Source organism: Garra rufa, chromosome 24, assembly GCF_049309525.1.
Source record: "Garra rufa chromosome 24, GarRuf1.0, whole genome shotgun sequence".
In the NCBI taxonomy this organism is placed as follows: Eukaryota; Metazoa; Chordata; class Actinopteri; order Cypriniformes; family Cyprinidae; genus Garra; species Garra rufa.
The window spans coordinates 11,789,982-11,806,908 of record NC_133384.1 but is presented as its reverse complement, the minus strand read 5'-3'; the positions used below and the strand labels follow the sequence as shown (position 1 = coordinate 11,806,908).

The 16,927-nt window shown below is 40.6% G+C and overlaps 1 pseudogene; it reads left to right on the top strand.

The window, feature by feature from the left end:
* Positions 1–16,767, top strand: part of LOC141300205 (uncharacterized) — a 26,923-nt pseudogene extending 10,156 nt beyond the window's left edge.
* Positions 16,768–16,927: the final 160 nt, after the last annotated feature.

Sequence of the window (16,927 nt, the reverse complement as noted above, 5' to 3'; positions counted from 1 at the left end):
ATATATATATATATATATATATATATATATATATATATACACAATTAACATACAGTAGATATATTAATTACTTCCACAAATCTAACCCACATGTGCTCAGCCCCCCCAACCCATGCTTCAGTTTAACTGGCATCCCTGTGGACCCCTCTACTGGCCCTCAGGGCGTTGGGAAGGTTACTTACCATCTCCATCTGCTGACACGTACGCCTGTCAGCACGTGGGTTCGTGTGTAACGCGGCCCAGGCTTGTGGCCTTTTCCATGGGTTTGTTCCCATATGTATCGTCATAGTGAAACGACTGAAGGGGAACGTCTAGGTTACTTACGTTACTCTCGTTCCCTAAAGGAGGGAATGGAGACTGCCATGACCCTGGGTCGCTATGTACGCCGTGTTACGGTTCAGCTCCTCAGCAAAAACCTGAATGCAAATTCCACTCGTCAATTCTCATTGGCCTGTTCTATAAAGCTCAGAGGTGATTGGTTCCCATATGTAGCGTTCCCTCCTTCAGGGAAAGAGGGTTATGTACGTAACCTAGACAATACTTTTACTGAACTGCGCTGCTCTCAGGGCAGGAGTAATCATTCTGAAGAAAGACCATTTAACTGTGATCAGTTCAAATGGTTTCATTGAGCATCAGGCCTGAAGAAACACACTGAAGATTCACACTAAGGAGAAGATTTGTCATTTTAGAGTAGAATAGACACAGTGGTGTGTGTTTAAGTACATGAAGTCCTTTACTACAGGTGATGAACTGAAAGAGCACCACAAAATAGTTGAGGCAGTTTAGGGAGCTCAAGAAGAGGCCATTCTAGTACTTGTTCTGCTTTGTTCATGTAGATTTGAAACTGGCGACTTTGCTTCTCTTATTTTTTTAGATGCTTTTTTTCTTTTACTTAATTGTTGTTTTTGCTTCAAATAATATTTGATTAACCTCTAATTGTCCATTTGTATTTTCTGCCATTTCTGCTTGCATCAGAAATAATTTCATTTAATTTTGAAAACCATGAAATATTATGTTTTAGGCCTTTCTACAGTGTGAAATATTACTCAAGTTGATATTCTGGTCATTATTTTTATTAATTTTTTCAAGCACATTTGACCAATTCCAAACTACATTTTTCTTAATCACTACTATTGATTTAGTATCATTTGTAAGTTATATATAATTATCCTTGAAGTCTGGAAATGAAAAACTATTTCCAGGTGTGCTTTTTTTTTTACGGCATGTTTCCTTTTACAGACACAAAAAGCCAAAAAAGAGATCTAACTCAGACTAAAGGTCAAAAATTATCAAATGCCCATGAGAAGAATGCAACTCAAAAGCAATGCTAGAAATTAAAACCATAACCATTGGGCTGCGAAATGCTCATTTGGTAAGGTGAAGAAGAAAAGACAAATGTTAATTGCAAAACTATTAAGCATTAAGATGATGAACTAGGTGTGAAACCATCAGGAACCATTTATTCTCCAGCGCTACCATTTTCCAGAAGTGCAACCAACCTGGAGTTTCCAAAAGTGTAATGTGTCAGATTCTCAGAGAGTTTACTTTTGTAAAAAAAAAAAAAAAAAAAATCTTAGTATAATGACCCTCACTCAACATGCTGAAGTGTTGCGAAATACACAAAAACTGTTGAAGTATTTATCTTCCAGTAAGTTTTGGGATTTCATTTTTAGTCCATCTCTGCAAGATGGATTTCACGGATAGGAGACTAAAAATGTATTCCCAAAACTTACTGTCAGATCCTCTCAGACCTTAATGATTAATTATTTTTGCAGTTAGCATGTCTTTTTTTTTCTGACTATGCTGACCCAATGAGCTTTTTGCTACCCAATGGTCATGGCTTGTCTTTGCAAATTCTATTATTGCATTAGTATTACATTCTTCTCATGGGCATTTATTATCTTTTTATTTTTTAGTCTGAGTTAAATCTTTTTTGGCTCATTTTTTAAGTAAAACAAACAACACCTAATACTTATGCACACCTGAACATAAGAAGTTGTTTCACTTCCAGCCTTCACAGACAATTATATATAACTTTTGAATGATTAAATACTAAATCAATTGTAGGTATTAACAGTTTTGGGGAAAGTTACTTTTAAAAGTCATGCATTACATTATTAAGTTACTCCCTAAAAGTTTAGTAAAGCAATTGTGTTACTTAGTTAATATTTATGGGAAGCAATGTGTTACATTACTTTTTCATTACTTTTAAATATGGGCAGGGTTTGCTTGTTTGTTATTAATATAAAAAGTTCCTTTTTTGGCAAATGTAAAAGCCTATTTACACCGACATGTTTTTAGTTGTTTACACTTTTTGTGCGTGTTTGTAGCTCTAGTCGAATTGTGCAATGTGTGGCGGGAAATCGAATTCTGAAGTTAAGTAGCAGACCATCCAGGAATCTTTGGAATACTTTTTAAACATAGGCTACTACGATTTTGGACATTCTAATTCTATTTTCGAATTCTATTTAGGACGGATAGTGTGAAAATTGGGACCTGATTGGGAAAGCAGTGCCGTGACTGTTTTGACTTATTGTTCTGCTGTGTGGAACTCTTCAGTAAAAATAAATAAAAAACTCCAGTCCAGCGGGTGGCGCTAAACACATTTGATGCCAAACACCATTAAACCACAGAGGAAGGAAGTTGTTTTGTCCGTGATCTCTGGCTTTTGTGATACTGATTCAATACAAACAGAGAGGAATGTTGTTCCTGTAAAATAAAATACAGTTTTTGAATCAGATCAATAAATACCTGCAATATTCTCATCCTCACAGTCGTGACTATGTTTTCAAGCAAGCAGGAATATCTGGAGGAGTATCTGCTGCTGTGAAGATGGTGTTTGTTAAAGGAGATACAGAGGAGAACATAAGTGAACCAGAAATCTGGAGAATAAAACATGAGGAACCAGAAACATTGGGAATAAAACAAGAGGAACCAGAAATCTGGGGAATAAAAGACGAGGAACCAGACATCTGGAGAATACAAGAAGAACCAGAAACCTTGGGAATAAAACAAGAGGAACCAAAAACCTTAGGAATAAAACAAGAGCAACCAGAAACCTTAGGAATAAAACACGAGGAACAAGGAGGTTGGTTTTTATTCTTCATTCATGTTTAATGACTCTGTGTGGTACATTAGGTTCACTAATAAGCTTTAAATACGCTATGCAGTTTAATAATATACTGTTTATGTATGTAGTTTTGTCTATGCTGCAAAACGTGGCATAGTGTGAGATTATACAGATCAATATGACGAGCCTCTCCATTATTTAAACACAGTTCATGTAGAGATAAGCAGGTGAACCCAGAATAAACTGTCTACTAGAGCACTTTTATATCATTGTCTGTATCCATTAAGCTACATTACATGTTTTTTTTTTTTTTTTTCTTACAGGAGAAAAACATTTAACGGATTGCATTCTGGGCTCGTCTGCACTTAATGCATTTCTTAATGCACATTCATTTGGTCTGTTTGCATTACAGGAAAAACTCAATTTGGTCTTTGTCATCTTAGTCCGTTATTATGCCACATTAAGCGTTTTGCTGTTAAGAAGGAAGAATGAAAGTGGGCTCGTTGTGTTCATGGCCATATGTTTGCCTTGTAGTACATTCAATAAGTAACCACTATATTGAATGTGATCTTATAATAGCACTGTCTTAACACATTAAGGCATATTGTTTAAGGTTTTCTACGGGAGGTTTAAAAGCACTTAACTAAGACTTTATCTATAAATAAGGTGTTTTGGCAAAAATAGCCAATGATGTTTACTAATTTCAAGGTTTTGAGAGAAAAAAAATCCAAGCACTTTTCAATGACTTTCAAGTATTCCACACAACTATTACTAACGCTCTAAAGATGATTACATTTAATTTTTATTTTTAACGGGACACAACACAATGCACATCAAAATATAGTCTTGTGGTAATCAAACCCATTTGTAAACGTGAACAGTACATCAGATTACCACCATAACCAGTAGATGGCAGCAGAGGAGCATTCATTGGTTTTTATAAATTTCAAATCATCAAGAAGTCAAATTTGGTCAAATGTTGCACTCTTTCTGTGACACAAAACGCCAACGTTTTTTCAACTGAATCGCACATCAGTTATAATCACTGAAGTTGTTGGTCAGTTCTGTATAATCCTATAAAAGAAAAAAAATGGTGCATTTAGTAAGAATATATAAATGTATCAATCTATATTTTCTAAATGAAATGTTAGATTTTGCATGTTACTGATGTTAATGAAAGTTAACTTGACAATGCACCGTGCTTTACTGTCAAATGTGTTTTACCAAGAAATAAACATGTAATATTATTAGTACTGCACTTAATGCAATACAACAGCCCATAGCTGCTTCTGGCACCACTATCTGTAAAATGTTAGTCTGGAGTCTGTTACATCATGGTTCATGTTTGTGTTCACATTTCTCAGTTTTTGTCTTGAGTTGCGGAAAATAAACCATTTTTACTTTTATTTCAGAGCTGATTGAAGAAAAAGAGGATAATAAAGAATCGAGTGTTCACACTGGAGAAAAAACGTACAAATGTTCACACTGTGACAAGAGATTTAATAATTCAGCATATCTGAAAACACACGAGAGGATCCACACTGGAGAGAAACCACACAAGTGTTCACACTGTGACAAGAGATTTAACAATCCAGCAAATCTGAAAACACACGAGAGGATCCACACCAGAGAGAAACCGTATGAGTGTTCACACTGTGGAACTAGATTCATTCAGTCATCGCATCTGAAAACACATGAGAGGACCCACACTGGAGAGAAACCGTATGAGTGTTCACACTGTGACAGGAGATTCATTAAGTCAGGGTACCTGAAAACACACGAGAGGATCCACACTGGAGAGAAACCTTACAAGTGTTCACACTGCGACATGAGATTCAAACAGCCTTCAAATCTGAAAACACATGAGAAGACTCACAACAGAGAGAAACCGTATGAGTGTTCACACTGTGACAAGAGATTTATTAATTCAGCATACCTAAAAACACACGAGAGGATCCACACCAGAGAGAAACCTTATCAGTGTTCACACTGTAACAATAGATTCAGTCAGTCATCGCATCTAAGAACGCATGAGAGGATCCACACTGGAGAGAAACCGTATCACTGCGCTGAATGTGGGAAACTTTTCAGTCGTTTATCTTCTCTACATAGACATACAAAAAACTATCACAGTAAGGCTCCGTACAAATGAATTCGGATATGTAAATATTTTGTATTGAATCAGCTTTTCAATCAAGGTGTACCTGGCATTTTAGTATCCTCAAGGTGCGTTCACACTGGACGCGAATGGAGCGGCAAACGCGAGTGATTTACATGTTAAGTCAATGCAAAGACGCGAATAGCCATTGTTAAATATTAAGCTGTAATGCTGGTTTGGAGTGCGCTAACCGCTACAGTGTTCCTATTAGAGAACCCGGAGTCTTGTTGGAATGATATGTAGCTTTAATGATTTCTCTGTTGGACATGTACAAGGTTTCTAAAACAATAAAGAATGAAATAATTACAAACTGAATCACTAAATGTTCTTCATGTCACAATAAAATCAACAACATAACTTAGCATTATAAAGTATGCTTTGCTAATACAATTATTATAATAACCGTTATCTTGCACTTCAAAGGATCGATGTCACATTACAGTGTGCAACTCACGTGCAGCGAACAGTTCGCGGCAATACAAACGAGCCAAACTGCCAAACATTATCTGCAACAAATACGAATACAATGTAACAATAAACCAACGCAGTAACACTAAACTTACTTTGTCCATCACTCGTGCAATGTCATCACAATGAGAACAATCAAGCAAACTCTCCAGTCCAAACGACCGACGCAACACCAGAGCGCAATGCTCGCAATCAGCCCATTCAGTGTGCACATACGGACGAGTTGCGCAACGCCGTTCCGTACAGCGCCCACAACGTGCGCATCTCCGTCACTGGGCAAACGGGGAGAATTCTAAACAGCCGCCCCCACATTTGAGCAGCAAATGTGTAGATCAGTAGGATTCTTCATGGTTGCTGATCCTCGGTTCCCTCTGGAAGTCCAGGAAGTGGGATAAGGCGGGCTACAGGTCGAATGTACACTTTCTCCTTTACTTGAATTTCGACAGTTCGTATACACCCATCTCTACTGGGAATGAGCTTCACTACTCGACCCATAGGCCAATGGGCTCGTGGTAGGTTGGGATCAGTTATCATTACAACGGTCCCTAAAGCAAGGGGCTCTGTCGTTTGCTGCCATTTGTAGCGGGATTGGAGTGTTGGCAAATAATCCCGTAGATAACGGATCCAGAACTGATCTATTATATTCTGACAATGCCGCCATCTACGCCGTCCAATAGTTTCGGGAGCATAAACAGCTTGTGGCAAAGAAGCGTCTCGCCGCCCCATGAGAAGCATATTTGGTGTTATAGGGTCGGGGTCAGCGACATCAGCTGAAACATATCCGAGAGGCTTGGAATTGATGATACCTTCCACCTCCACTAGGATGGTGTGGAGCACGTCCTCTGATAATGATTGAGTTCCCACTGCGACCTGAAGTGCACTTTTGATGGAGCGAATCTCCCGCTCCCAAGCCCCTCCGAAGTGTGGTGCGTTAGGTGGATTGAATTTGAACTCAATCTGATAACTAGCCAGTTGCTGTTGAAGCTGTGGTTCCAATTCCTCAAAGGCTGTTTGAAGTTCCCTGTCAGCCCCTCGAAAATTTGTACCTCGATCTGAAATGATTTCTGCTGGTTTGCCTCGTCGGGCAATAAATCGGCGGAGGGCTAGTAGGAAGGCATCTGTGTCCATGGAATTAAGGAGATCCAAGTGTACTGCACGCGTTGTTAGGCACTTAAAAATCACTCCCCAACGTTTCTCATTACGTCTGCCAATCTTAGCAATGAATGGCCCAAAACAATCTATGCCCGTTGAAAAGAAAGGTGGAGAGAAGATACGAAGACGAGCCGATGGCAAGTCTGCCATTTGAGGAACTTTAGGTTGTGCTCTCCATCTTTGGCATTCTGGGCAGTGAAGCTGGTGTTTTTTGATGACCTGTCGACCCTTCAATATCCAATACTGTCTTCTGATCTCTGCGAAAACTCTCTCAGAGCCAGTATGTAGTAGACGTTCATCATAGTCCTTGATTAGAAGCATAGTAGCTGGGTGACGAGCATCGAGTACGATAGGGTGGATCTCAAAGTCACTGACCTGCTGCATCTGTCGTAACCTTCCACCTACTCTGATGAGACCTGTTGTTTGATCCAGCTCTGGTGCTAGATGACTGAGTCTGCTGCTGAGACGAACAGGCTGACCTGCTCTTAGAGAAGCGAGTTCTTCAGGGAAACTTTGTGTTTGGCAGGCTCTCAGGAGGGTAAGTTCGGCTTCACGGTAACTATTTATTGGCTGAGTATGGTTAGACTCTGCCGCCCCGTGGCATTGCTGGCGTACAGCTTTGACCAGGTCCTTCCACGACTCAAACTGACTTGCATCTGGAGTATTATTCTGCTGCAGCACGGATGTTAAGCTGCAGAAAGTTGAACCTTTCAGTTCATTGGACATGGGTGGATGAGTAGAGTGTGGTCTCTTCGGCCACTTATCTGGAGCTTGTAAAAGGAAAGATGGCCCTCTAAGCCATCTGCTGGGTCCAGTAAGATCCAGAAGCTTTTTTCCTCTTGTCAGATCATCAGCCGGATTATTGAGTGAGTCGACATAACGCCATGCTTGCAGGTCTGTTAGTTCCTGTATTTCTGAGACACGAGTGCCCACAAATACCTTAAACCTGCATGATTCTGACTGTAGCCATTCCAGAACAGTTGTAGAGTCTGTCCATAGCGTGGTCTTCTGAAGGAAGGAGGACAATTCTGTCTGAATCAAACTCGCGAGTTGTGCTCCAGCCAGCGCCGCACACAACTCTAAACGTGGCATGGTCTGTTGACGTTTTGGGGCCACTTTTGATCTGGCCATGACAAATGAAATATCACTGATGCCTTCAAGCACTGAACAGAGGTATGCTACCGCTCCGTATGCCTTCTCTGAGGCATCGCAGAAAACATGAAGGTGGTGCTTAGCCCCAGGCTTATCCATCACTTCAGGAACATAGCAGCGTGGAATTGATACTGATCTGAGGTGTGATAATTCACTCTCCCATTCATTCCAGGACTCACGGAGATCTGTAGGGAGATCTGGGTCATCCCAGTCTCTTTTCTTTGACCATAGCTGCTGTATGAGAATCTTGGCTCTGGTCGTATATGGCGTGATGAAACCCAAAGGGTCATACTGACTCGCTAGTATCTTATAAACTGTACGCATTGTCAGTGTCGAGTGCTCGATGGGTCGGTATCTGTACCCTAAGGTATCTGTCCTACAGTTCCAACAGAGTCCTAATGTGGGCTCTTGAGGATCATACCGATTGTGTTCCAGCCACAGTTCCATGTCCCGAGATTTAGCATCAGATGGTAAGTGAGCAACAACTGAGGATCGATTGCTAGCCCACTGCCTAATTTCGAATCCGCCATCTACTAACAGGGCACGTAAATCATCAACTCTAGTCTGGGCTGCTGCAGCTGTGGAGTGACTCTCCAGACAATTATCAACATAGAAGCTGGATTCAACTGATTGGATGATGTCAGGAGTGCTGTGTGGGTGTTCTTTGACGTGCTTCTGTAACGCGTAGATGGCGCAGCAGGGACTACTGGTTGTTCCGAATGGCAGCACCTGCCATTCGAATACTTTAGGTGGAGTATCTCGTTGCAGATCCCGCCAAAGAAACCGCAATAGGGGTGTGTCCTCAGGTAATAGGCGAACCTGGTGAAACATACCCCTAATGTCCCCACTGATTGCAACGTGGTGCTGTCGAAATCTCAATAGGACCCCAATTAGGGATGGTCCTAGGTTCGGTCCTGGCAGGAGCTGTTCATTGAGAGAAGTGCCCTTATAGACATATGAACAATTGAACACCAGACGTGCTTTCTCATTATGGTAGACAAGGTGATGTGGCAGATACCAAGACTCCTCTGATTCATTAGCTTCCTCAGCTGTAATCTCCCTCACATAACCTGCTTGAATTAGTCTATTTATCTCCCCCTGATAGGCAGCAGCCCGTTCTGGTTGATCCTGAAGTCTCCTTTCAGTACTTCGGAGATTGGCGAGCACTGACTCTTGAGGAGCTTTCAGCTTGGGAGCTTCTACTGCCCGTAATAGAGGTGTGGCGAAACGTTGAACACCATTGATCTGTACTCTGCAGGTCTTAGTCTCTAGAATCTTGATAGACTCTTGGTCTTGTCTAGAACGGGTTATCAGCTTTTCACTTCGGTAGGGTAAAGAATCCAGCTGCCACAATCGCTCCACGTCTCTATAGAGGGTATCATATGCTGCTGCAGCAGTGATGAAATAACTCTGACAAGTGGAGGTTGTTCGATCTGGAAGACTTTCAGGGCCTTGAAGGGCCCAGCCTAGTTTTGTGCAAACTGCAACTGGCCCCACCTGACTGTCTACATGCACGGTCTTCACTGCAGTGATCAGAGGGCTATTATCCGAGCCAATCAACAACAGTGGCTGAACGTTCTTGAATGACTGTAATGGAATACCTCTTAAGTGATCATATCTGCGTTGGAGAGCCTTGACTGGGTAGCTCTGTTCCACAAGATCTAAACCATCTGCAGTGAAGGCATTTTGGATTCTGTATCTGACTCCTGGATTAATCTTAGAGGACACATCAAAGGTAACAACAGAGCCGGCTAGGAATGTGACATCGGGCCGAATGGTGCGTAAGGCTAGAGTTTCTTCTTTCCCTTCTAGCTGTAGCTTTTGAGCGGCAGTAGGTAACAACATGGTTCTCTCAGCACCATCATCCAATATTGCGTAGGTCTCAATCGTTCTGTCCTCATTATGCAAAAACACTGGCACAACTTTCAGTAATACTCGACCAGACGAACTAGAAGGGGTAAGATAGATCCTACTGTTCAGTGCAGTGGTCGGCTTTTCCTTAGCTCGCTGTTCTGCAACTCCATGGAGTACTTGGAGATGTATTGCCCCACATATTCCACAGGGTTTTTTTAGGTTACAATTCTCTGGAAGATGGGAACGGCCACACTTCCAGCATCGTTCTCCTTCTCGTACCCATTGCATGAGGTTTTCTGTTGATTGCTGCTTTATTTCTGAGCACTGTGTTATGTAATGCTCTTTGCTATGGCAGAACAAACAATGCACTTTGGATTTCCTCCACTGAGAGTACTGAGGTTCTTGTTTAGGAGCTCTTAGGCCTTGGGGCTCTGCACCATGGTAAACTGAAGCACTTTGTCCTCTGGGTCGAGTTGAAGCCTTGCCATGAAATGTGGGGGAGGATTTTTCCTTCTGATAGCGCTCGACTAGTCTACTTGATAGACGCTGCTGCTGAGCTTTACCTTGCAGCCAACCAGAAAAGTCCTGGAGATTATACGGGTTAAGGCTGGTGACATTCAACTTGCCTTGCATCTGTAAAAACTCAATGAAGTTGTCTCTGAGATACTTTGGAAGTTTGCTGAGGAGCCTGTCTACGTGTGAACAGCAACTAAGTTCAATGCCTTTAGGACCTTCCAGGGACAACAGCATACTCACAAGAAGATGAACTCTTAGGGCGAAGGACTGGAAACTACAAGCATCAGCCACTTTCACATCTGGAGCATTGAGTATAGCTGCTATTTCACTCTGTGCTAATTGATGGGGCTGTCCATAGTGCAACTGTAGAGCCTGCATTGCTGCTGTATACGGCTTAGCCTCATGTCGGCATGACTGGCCAATCATTTGAGCCTCTGGGAGCTTGAGATGTTCAAGCAGCACGTGATATTTGTATTTCTCTGATAGCTGAGGGTGAGAATCTAGTAGATTATCCAATGCTAGCTTCAGATTGGCGAAATCCCTTTCACTGTCCACAGCAAAGTCTGGTATAGAAGGCTTTGGTGCTCCATACAAGTTAATGGGAGGTGGTGGAGTCGCATGGTAATCAACATACTGTGGCCAGGCTACTTGTTGTGCTGGGTGCTGATGACTATGTGCCCCAAGATTACTAGGCTGTGCTGAGTATGAAACAGGATAACTCGAATAACAATCAGCACAAACTGGGGCTACAGAGTGTTGCATTGTATGTACTGCAGTTGGGTGATTAGAGGCCCATTGCTGCTGGGTCAAATGAGAGACTCCCTCAAGCCCTACGGACCTTCTAAGCACAGGAGGTGAATTGTCTTCATATTGCCCTCGTGGCATTAATTGTACCTGTGGTGCAGCATCAGGCGCTGTGGGCAGTTGTGGAGACATAAGGCATGATGGCGGCAATGAGCGGACTGCATTCGGATCATGTAGTGGAAGTGTTTGTGGGGCAGGCTGGGCTCCTATGTTAGATTGGGCCACGTTTGGCATAACTGGAACCGGTGACATCAAGGGTAATTCAGTCCTCTTCGGTTTGGAGCACATTCTTGTAGGCTGAGATTCTGGATTGTCCACTGATGTCTTTGAGAAGTGTTCAGCAGTCGAGGTAATGTTAAGAGCAGGGTCAGGGGAAAGTGCTCCCCTCTGTAATGCTACATCTCCTTCTTGGATCGAGAGGTTGTCTGCTTCCTCCTCCAGTAGGAATGTGCGTATGTGCTGTAACATATCCTGTCGACGCTGCTGCCTTTTCTCATAAAGAGACAGTCTGCTTGCAAGCTGTGCCATCTCAACTGATTCCTCCTTCTCAGCTTCTGAGATGGTCTCCATCAATTTCCTCAATGACATTTTATCCGTTGGCTGGGCTTGTTCTGGTTTATGCTGCGGAGTAGACGTACCGGTTGGAGATGATACTCTGCTTTCCACAGCTGGAGACACTGCAGAAGCCACCTGCCTTGTGTCTGGTGAGCATGATGGGGGACTAGTTGATCTTGGAAGGTTACCGTCAATAACATAGTCCTCCAAATACTTAGGAAGTGTGTATTGTCTCACTGGCCGTTCTGTTCGTTGATTTGAACTGGAGGGATCATCATCATGCGACATATCTGTAGTAGTCAGCCTCCGGCTCGAAGGACCATGTTAAATATTAAGCTGTAATGCTGGTTTGGAGTGCGCTAACCGCTACAGTGTTCCTATTAGAGAACCCGGAGTCTTGTTGGAATGATATGTAGCTTTAATGATTTCTCTGTTGGACATGTACAAGGTTTCTAAAACAATAAAGAATGAAATAATTACAAACTGAATCACTAAATGTTCTTCATGTCACAATAAAATCAACAACATAACTTAGCATTATAAAGTATGCTTTGCTAATACAATTATTATAATAACCGTTATCTTGCACTTCAAAGGATCGATGTCACATTACAGTGTGCAACTCACGTGCAGCGAACAGTTCGCGGCAATACAAACGAGCCAAACTGCCAAACATTATCTGCAACAAATACGAATACAATGTAACAATAAACCAACGCAGTAACACTAAACTTACTTTGTCCATCACTCGTGCAATGTCATCACAATGAGAACAATCAAGCAAACTCTCCAGTCCAAACGACCGACGCAACACCAGAGCGCAATGCTCGCAATCAGCCCATTCAGTGTGCACATACGGACGAGTTGCGCAACGCCGTTCCGTACAGCGCCCACAACGTGCGCATCTCCGTCACTGGGCAAACGGGGAGAATTCTAAACAGCCATCCTGCGGCGCGAAACGCGCGAATGAAGCGGTGCGCATTGAGCGTTTCAAGCTATTGCTGCGCCATTCGCGCGAGTTCAAAAATCTGAACTTTGGCGAAAATCCGCGCCACTTTAACCAATCAGGAACTTGCTCTAGTAGTGACGGAGGCAGAAATCCAAAACAACAAAGGAGGAAAAAAATCACCGTTGCTGTCTGTGGTTCCTCGGAGCTGTACGATACATCTTTGGACTTTTGTAGAAACAGGAATAAAAAGGATCTTGCTAGGAAGAAAGGGAGTGAAGAGGTCGGACAATCTGGTTAGTTTTAAAAAACGCTCTTTAATCAATTTGACCTACATATGCATACATATTGAGACTACAAGCAAGCTAAAGTTGGCAAATTGAGCTCATTCACCTATTTTACAACTACTTTCCCGCTGACGAGTGGCAGAAGCCCCTCCCATGATGCGAATTCGCGTCTGTTGTGAAGAAAATGTCTCGCGCGAATGACGCGAGTAAACTCAAATGTTCAAGCGTTCAACTACGCGCGAATAGCGCGTTTTTTTCGCGCAAGTCACGTCAGTGGTGTGAACGCACCATCAAAACGCTGTCTTTCGAAACGGTTGTAGAACAGGTTCTAACAATGGATGCGCTTTCCGTCATTATCCTGCATTGTTTGCCTTTGTCTGTCCATATTATAGCTAAATTTGTCTCTGTTACCTTTGATTGCCTAAAATTGCAATTTAAAGACCTGCTGCTCATTTCATTTTCTCACAACTCTTTAAGTTCATTTAAGATGTTATTTACTGTAACTCATTTACAACTGCACTTAGTGGCCTGTCTTTTTTCCTGCAAGCTTGGGTTCTGGAATTTCCACAGACAAAAACTTAAAGAGTGAGAGTTGATGCTAACTTCAGTTTGCACAGTTGAATTCAAGTGGGAAAAATGAACAAATGTCACTTCCTGAAAATGGTCTCATTGGAAGTCTGTTTTGATGGGTGAGAAAGTACATACTAACAGAGTGGAAGGTGGTCTTAGCGACTCTGTAAATTATTAAGATTGTAAAAAAAAAAAAAAAAAAAAATCTATAGTTTCACATGATTTCTATGTATGATTAGATGCCATTTAGCCTAGTCTATGACATTATTTAAAAATATTGTAAGGTTTTTATCATTTCATGTTTTATATTTTTTGTGGAAGTTGAAATTGAAAGCCTCTATCAATAAAAAGGTGTATAAAATACAAAAGCTTATTTTTAATTTATATTACCTCTGTTTAAGCGATAAATAAGACCTAAATATGTAGACCTAACATTCCAATTTATTTGTGCAGATCAGTTTTTTTAAAAGAAAAAAAAAGCGCATCTCATAGACGCACTAATTTTTTCCCGTAATTTTCCTCCTCTTGCCGCTTCAAACTCCAGTCCAGGTGGCGCCAAAACACAAACCTTTTGTTGCCAAACCCCATTAAACCTCGGATGAAGAAGAGCAGTTTAACTTTGATCTCTGTTGTTAGAAACGGTTAGAAATATATTTTCTGTAAATAAAAAAAAAAAAAAATGCGGTTTTTGAATCTGGTCAGTAAATATCTGTAATATTCTCATCCTTACAGTCGTGACTGAGTTTGGAGTATCAGCTGAACTGAGATCTGCTGCTATGAAGATGCTGTTTGTTAAAGAAGAGAGTGAGGAGGACACGAGTGAACCAGAACCCTTGAGAATAAAACAAGAGGAACCAGAACCCTGCAAATTAAAACAGGAGGAACAAGGAGGTTGGTGTTAATTCTTCATTCATATTTAATGACTGTTTGTGGTAAATTGGGTTCACAGAGCTTTAACCCTCTGGGTTCAAAACAGAAACTGAAATTGATAAAAAAAAAATCTTATTTAAACATATATTATACATATTTATTTAAACTTTCCCATGTGGCTAATTTTATATGAAGTGTTCAGCAATATCTGTTCTTAAATGTAATTATGTAAAGTAACTATAGCAAATTTGATCTATCAAAGATATATGGAAGAGAAAAAAAATGCTGTAAGAAGTTGTTGAGAAGTTTTGTCATGCTCTGACATTGTGTTTTTAAGCATCTTAAAAACATATAACTAAAGGCTGATTGCGCTGTATAAACAAAGTTTTTACGTAGTTAGCGGAAAAGCAAAAGGTTTGCTGGTCCCCGGTAACTTCTGTTATATATTGTACTATCAAACGTACCAACTAGGGCTGCATGAAAAATTAAAATAAAAAAAAATTAAAATGCAGAAAAAAAAAAAAAAAAAAAAATATATATATATATATATATATATATATATATATTTTTTTTTTTTTTTTTTTAATATGCAGAAGCTGATACATATACATTTTGTATTTTAAACAAATTACCACCACAACCAGTGTATGGCAGTAGAGGTGCACTTTTTGGCTTATTAGTCATTCATTTTTACATTTTGCTGTATATTTTGAACTTATATATTCACTATTAAAATATCAAATAATCATGATATCTTTATGATGTAAGATAAGTAACCTGGAAAACCTTGAAATGCCTGAAATGCTTGAAAAAGCACAACCTTTCTTTAATTTAGTCGTTGCATCCACATTTCTCAGCTTTTTATGAGCTACTGAAAATTAGCCACTTTTACTTTCATTTTAGAGTTGATTGAAGAAAACCGGGAGAATGAAGAATTCAGTGAAGTTGAGGAGAAAAATCATGTCACTACTGAAGAAAAACCCTTGAGCTGTTCTCAAACCAAAGAGAAAGATGTAAATGAAAAAAGAGCCAAGGAATCTTTCACCTGCACTCAGTGTGGAAAGAGTTTCACTCGGAAATATGGTCTTTATGTCCACATGAGAGTTCACACTGGAGAGAAACCGTACACATGTGATCAGTGCGGGAAGGGTTTCGCAAAATCATCAAACCTTAAGAATCACATGAACATCCACACTGGAGAGAAACAAGCGTACAAGTGTTCACACTGTGACAAGAGATTCAGTTGGTTAGGAGACCTGCAAACACATGAGAGGAGCCACACTGGAGAGAAGCTGTGTGCATGTGATCAGTGCGGGAAAGCATTTTTGAATGCTTCACTCCTGAAGAAAACACCTGAGAGTTCACACAAAGGAGAAGCCGCATTCATGTCATTTGTGTGGAAAGAGTTTTTCATGTCTACAAAATATGAAAATACATCAGAAAACACACACTGGTGTGAGAGACTACATGTGCTTTGAGTGTGAAAATACTTTCACTTCAGCAAACAGTTTGAAACAGCATGAGAGGATCCACACTGGAGAAAAACCGTACAAGTGTTCACACTGCGACATGAGATTCAGTCAGTCAGCAAATATGAAAACACATGAGAGGATTCACACTGGAGAAAAACCTTACAAGTGTTCACATTGTGAAATGAGATTTAGTCATTTAGCGAACCTGAAAACACATGAGAGGATCCACACTGGAGAGAAACCGTATCAATGCACTGAATGCAGGAAGCTTTTCAGTCAATCATCTTCTCTACACAGGCATATAAAAAACAATCACAGTAGATCATCTTCAGATTGATCTGAAATCTTTGTGACTTTACAAATGGGTTTTAACATGTGGAATGTGCCACTTCCGTTTTTTTTTTTTTTTTTGCCAATTACTCGACACAATGCTATCAAGGATTTTTTTTTTAATCGAATACTCAAATAGAATCAAGGAATCGTTACAGCCCTAGATCCAGCACTTTCAGGTCTGATGAAGGTCCTCACCAAATAAATCAACAAGCAACACTGTCATCAGATATATCCATCCTAACAAGACAAAGAAACATTATCTAAAGTTTAACAGTGAATACAATTCAGCAGATTCAACTGGGAGATTCAGAACAACCCAAAGCCTAAAGTTCCTCTCCACAGAACAGCAGGTGCGCTTCTATTACCCCTTAAATTGAATTGAATTGAAAATACACCTAATGGAAACAGGTAAATTGTGCAAAAACTCCCATATATTGAAAAAAAGTTTTTACGCCCGCATGAGGATAAAATGAATATTTTGCAAAACAGCAATGGAAATGTTTTTTTTTTTTTTTCCCATTTACAGGTAACATTTATTAAATATAGCCAAAATCCCACACTTATCGTGAGAGGACAACAATAAATTTTAGTCTCATAACATTGGCTCGTGGAAACGCCTCATTTTGCAATACTTTTTAACCAACATTTAATGAAATGAAATGCACCTAATTCCAGGTGCGTGAAAAACAAAGTATGGAAGAAGCTGTAGGTGGTTCGCAC